General features: G+C 32.7%; 1 protein-coding gene across 1 annotated transcript in view; it reads left to right on the top strand.

The window, feature by feature from the left end:
• Positions 1 to 468: 468 nt before the first annotated feature.
• The window catches only part of LOC148173649 (homeotic protein antennapedia-like), a 109,432-nt gene continuing 103,900 nt past the window's right edge, over positions 469 to 6,000 (top strand). Inside the window, exon 1 of the mRNA XM_088039404.1 lies at positions 469 to 552. The gene's annotated coding sequence lies outside the window, so the exon portion shown is untranslated. The remainder of the gene's footprint in view (positions 553 to 6,000) is intronic.

Genomic DNA, 6,000 nt, shown 5'->3' with positions numbered 1-6,000 from the left:
ACTCATAATCTGAGTAGAATTCATGTTTGTTTTCGTCTTTTTGTGAAAATAGACAAAGAATTTAGTTTGTTGTGTTTGCAATGTGCACCGTACAAATAAGCGTCATTATTATCTGCCGGAACGTTAGAAATGCACTTCTCCCTGTTTGATTTAATTTCGCGTGTGAAATTTTTTCGTGAAATTTCCGATCGATTTCTCTAATTCTTTGTTCGGAGGCTCCGCTTTTAATTTGGGCGGTTCTAATCCGAGTCCGTTCCAACCGTCGCTAAACAATCCTTGCTTCAGACAAGGACGAAAAAATACGTGGAAAAAGAATTTTTTCGAGCAGAAACGAGCGTTGCTTTCCTAGCCGATAGTTCGCTAAGCTACTCATTTCCCTATATTTAAATGTTGATAGCGTGTTGATCAGAATGTTATGACTCAGTTCATAGTTGATTGTGAATGTGAACGGATCGTTATGTGCGTTCGCTCAACTTTTGAGTTAAGGTTCTTTTGTGGTGGTTACGTAACGTGGAATTTGGACCAAAAGAGCGAGAGGATACCAGGTTCAAGGTAATGGTGGCTTGGGTTTAACGGCGCCGGCGCAAAAGGGCGATTCTAAGGGTGGTTCAAATTTTTTTACAACTTCCAGGTGAATCTAAAAGAGATAAGCGTTAAATCACTCCAATAAACCTCCAATATATCGTCGATATTTCTCACTTAGATAAATATTCCGCGACAAATCTCGCAATAAATTCGGCAGTTAGTAAAATCCTCGTAGCCATCGTAATGAATGTAAAGCAAATAGTCTAATTGAGGGCCACGTGAGGGCCCATATGTGTAGAGACCGAGGGCGGGAAATTTACGGCCCCGGCATCCGACCGGACTAGAGCTGTTATTGCAGCGGCAAACGATGTGTTTTATATGCCATGCTTTATAAATACGATCACCTACAATTCTTTGGATTTATCCACTTGGGGTGCTGGTGCAAAGTGACTAATTGCCGATTGGAAAAATACAGTTTTTAATTCTGAGATTCACGCCGAAAAATTCAATTCACTCGGAAGCTTACTCTTCTTGATCTGTTGTTTAACTGTTCCAAATTACAAAATTTTAGAACAAAAGAGAAAATTTAGAAATTTTTATTTTGGGCATGACCCGCAAATTGTCAGCATTTTTATTGCAACATGTGATTCGGCTAGTTCTAACGCAAATGGAATGACATTTCGGGCTATTTTTGACCTTCTTTTTAACTACACTAAATTACAAAATTTTATAACAAAATATACAAATTTTAGAAATTTTTGTTTCGGGAATGACCTGCAAATTTTTAACATTTTTTATTGAAACTTAAAATTTGGCCGATTTTAACCAGAATGTGACGAAATTTGGGGAAGTTACCTACTAATCTTGACCCGTTTTTTATCTGTACCAAATTGTAAAATTTTAGAACGGAAGATACAAGCTTTAACAATTTTTACTTTTGGAATGAACAGAAAGTTATCAAGAGTTTGGATTGCAAGTTATAAGTCGTTTAATTCTAAGACGAATCTGCTGAAATTAGTTGAGGTTACTACCATAGACCTGCTTTTTAAGTGTGCCAAATTACAAAATTACAAAAAGTTTTTATTTTGGTTATGAAATATAAATTTTCAACTTTTTCAATTGAAACCTGTAATTCGGCTAATTCTAATGCAAATGTGACAAAATTTGAGAGGCTACTAATTTTAACCTGTTGTTTAACTGTTTCAAATTACAAAATTTTAGAACAAAAAATAAATATTAAAAAATCATGCATAAATTTTTAATTTTTTTTATTGAAACCTGTAATTTAGTCAGTTCTAACGCGAAAGGAATGAAACTTGCGGAAGGTTATATTCTAGACCAGCTTTTTAACTGTCCCAAATTGAACAAAAGATTAGATTTGAGAAATTTTTGAATGAGTCGAATATTTTCATGATTTTGGATAGCAAACCGTTATTCGGACAATTTTAATGTAACAAAATTTGGGGTAGTTACTACCTTTGATCTGGTTTTTAACTGTATCAAATTATAAAATTTTACAACAGAAAAAACAATTTTTAGAAATTTTTATTTCCGGAATGATCCGCAAATTTTCAGTATTTTTTATAGAGATCTGTAATTCGGCCAGTTTTGACGCCAATGTAACAAAATTACTATCTTTGATTTACTTTTTAACTGTGTTGCAAAATTTTAGTACAGAAAATACAAATTTTAAAAATTTTTATTTCCGCAATGATCCGCAATTTTTTTCCATTTTATTTAGAATTCGATCAATTTTAATTCGAACGTAACAAAATTTGGGGAGGACAGTATTTTTGCCATGTTTTTTATCTGTGCTAACGTACAAAATTTTCAAATACCTAATAGATACCTACAAATTTTAGAAATTTTTATTTTTGGATTGATTTGAAAATATTCAAGATTTTGGATTAAATGAGGTGTAAGTTGGCTAATTTTAAAGGGAATGTGATGAAATTTAGGAACGTTACAATGTTAGACGTGCTTTTAACTGCCTCAAATTATCGAATTTTACAACTAACGATACATATTTTAGAAATTTTTATTTCAGTTATAACCCATAAATTTTCAAACATTTTGAAATGAAACCTTTGTAATTCTGACAATTCTAAAGAAAATGTCACTAAATTTTTGGAGGTTACTACTTTTGATTAGTTTTTTAATTGTCCTAAACTACAAAATTTTAAATCAGCAGATACAAATTTTAGAAAATTTTATTTTTAGTATGAGCTGAAATTTTTCAAAATTTTGTACTGCAAACTGTAAGTCGAGTAGTTGTAATGCCAATGTGCTGAAATAGCTTTAGGATTGTATACTTGGTTTTTAACTGTACGAAATTTCAAAATTTTAGAACAGAAAAAACAAATTTTAGAAATTTTTATTTGGCCAATTCTAACGCGAATTTGGTCAAATTATGATTTGTTTACAACTTAGTTTTCTATTTTCTTTATCATCTCTTTAGAATACATTTATTTCAATTTTTCCAGTACTTTATTTATATACCCACTATAAATTAAACACTTACATAGTGAAATTGTTTACTTATTATGCTTATCAGTCTTTTAAAATACCGTGACGATGTCAGTTTTAAAAGCACGGAAATGTAACGAACAGTTCTCCGCTAGAAAATATTTTTCATATCCACCTTCATGTTTCGTCTCCAATTTTCGCCCCATTAAAGCAAGCCCTCCTGCGCTGTACATCCACAGTGCTACCAACATGTTTCTAGTTTCTAATTGCTCATATCTGATACGTATTTATAGCGTGCAATTATGGCGAGGCTTCAAGTTTCTAGCTTGAGCAAGTACAGGCGAGAAGTTCCACGCTATACACGAGCATATTCACTAACTTCCTTATAACTTATCGCGCCTCAGCTATGTCATATAGGTATTTCATTACCAGACCTGATTTATGCCCTGATTTATTTAGTACAAACTTTGCGAAACGTTGCAATATGTCTTTGTAATTAAAACAAAACTCACACTCTGCGGCGAAAATTTGAGCAAAAAACTCCGGGAAAAGTAGCCCAGCTTGATTGTAATTGCTCGTGGTTTAATTAAGCGGAAGCGCTTTTCTATTTTCCGATCGAATTTAATTGACAGAAAATATGAATGTAAGATTGAAACGGTGCAATTTCAGTCGTGACAGCTCATTCATTACAGAATTACTTTGTTTTATGCTGAAGAATACTTGGCGTTCCGCGGTAACGGCAGTTATTAATTTGAATACACAACAAATGAATAAATAAATGTTTGGATATTTCCAAAGAATGTTTAATTTTTAACCAAAGTGAGGAACTCAGATAACTTGCAGGTCACCGGGATAAATAAGCTTTCACACAACAAGTAATTAATTGAATTTGATTACATTCACACTGATAACGTATCAATCTCTTGGGAGGCTCCAGACACGCAAAAAATTGAGTCTTGTGTTGTTTATGACGAGAAAGAAATTTTTGGAGCCCACCGAGGCTCTAAGGTGTGAGTTACGACCAAGGCGGTTAACATAAACAAGTAAAAATCCTATAAAATTAATTCATTCAGCGAGGGATTGTTTAGCAAAACGTAAAATAAAACTGACACTTCGAGGCATTTTTCCGGTCATAAAACCAAAAATCTTGATTGAGAACCAGCTATTATTCTAATTAAATGCGATTGATTAACACGAATAGCTCAATTAACTTAATGGATTTTACAGCTCCAGAAAAAGGTTTAGTACGCCGGTCATAAATCTTATCGGAAATTATGACTACAATGTCTTTTTTTGGGTCAAGTGACTTTCACGGTGGGTCAAATTGCGAAATTTGGTAAAGTCACTTTTGATCCTTATCAATATTTATGGCAGTTTTTTTCGTCGCTAATTTATTTCTAAAAATACCACCACCTGTTCCTTCAAAATACTCGTTTCTCGAAAAATGCATTTCATTATTTTTAATAGCACGAGCTGGAGGTATTTATACTTTCCGTCGGACGGCGCAACGATACCATTTTAACCCAAAAATGCGCCCATGACGTTTAATTAATTGAGAAGGTACATTGGAAATTTATTCCGGTGCCTAAATACACGGGATTTTAACACTTACAGATGCATTTATAAAATATTTAAAAACGTGCTTGTACGTAGGTGTGAAATTTATGTTTCTTGTACGGCTATATACATGTGCCAACAGCCATAGTGAAATATTATATTCTAGACTTAACCCCACATATTAAAACGAAAAATACGTGATTTATAAGTGGGCCTTAACGGACAGTCGTTTATGTGAAGATCACGCTGGATTTATAGCCAATGGAGATGGTAAAATTTGCTTTTGTCTAAACATTTCGGGATTTGTGTAAGGTGAGAAGGTGGAATCATAAATTTGAATTTGTTAGTATAATTTGTGGGCAAAAACTTGCAGGCGACAGGGAAATATTGGCGTCCGAATTTAACAATAAGAGACGTGGATTTATTGGGCCTGTGACTTAGGAAATGGATTTTTTTAATCATTTTCGTAATTTATCGCGCAATATTGGCGATATATTCGGCGGTTTTTGTGTGGTTTTGAGCTTGAGAATTATTATAATGTTGGCAGGTTTAATTACAATATTTGAGAAGAACAGAAAAAGGCTTCGTGCCATTAGAGTTTGGTATTCACTGGGTCAAATTGTAGAATTTTAGAAAGTGAAAATTATAAATGTTCAGAACGAGCCATTCTTGCGTGTGTTAAATTACAAAATTTTAGTTTAAATACAAAAATATAGCAGTAGCTTTTGCAGACTAGTCGTTAAAGCTCCCAAAAACTTCATATTTTTATTACCATAGTAACAGAGTGTTAAAATAAACACAAAAAATTGACGTTTTTCTTGCATAAAATCGAGAATTCTAAAAAAAATACCCAAAACGAGAAGAAAATTATGTTAGATTTACTTACAAACTTAATAAATAATTTACTCATATTATCATTTATTATCATATTATCTGTATCTGTTAGATCAAATTAAACCATCTTAAATTCAGTTAGTCAGTTAGATTTTTGCGGATCTGAGAGCATTTTAGTCCCCATTTTCTGAATCTACAGTTTGTCTTTTAAGAATTTCGCATTCCGAAAATCAAAATATTTCGTCGCTACTGCTCGAATTAGTTTTACGTCTTTCTTTCTGGCTCTTAAGAGCTTACGAGCTTAAAAAAATCCCGCTTCGTCCCTGGACACTGCTGGCGCACATTTTTACTTTCAAAAGTCCCTAACTTACAAAAAAAGAGTTATTTGTTCGTCGATTGACATTTCAGCTAGTTAGATCGAAAACTTATCACATAGAAAATCATTTGAAGCGTATAGTGAAAAATATTTTAATAAAACAGGAATTTCTGGAAATTACGCTTCAGACCGAAAACCGGTAGATAATATTTACTCTCAACTTTAAATTCTAGATTTTTGGTTGTCAAATGGGAATTTATAAAGAATTTTCTATTATCTTTATTTATAACTGTTTTGTTGTT

The sequence above is a fragment of the Gnatocerus cornutus genome, chromosome 6 (genome assembly GCF_029298725.1).
Source record: "Gnatocerus cornutus isolate USDA-ARS CGAHR chromosome 6, icGnaCorn1.1, whole genome shotgun sequence".
Lineage (NCBI taxonomy): Eukaryota > Metazoa > Arthropoda > Insecta > Coleoptera > Tenebrionidae > Gnatocerus > Gnatocerus cornutus.
This window is presented reverse-complemented; position numbering and strand designations above follow the sequence as displayed.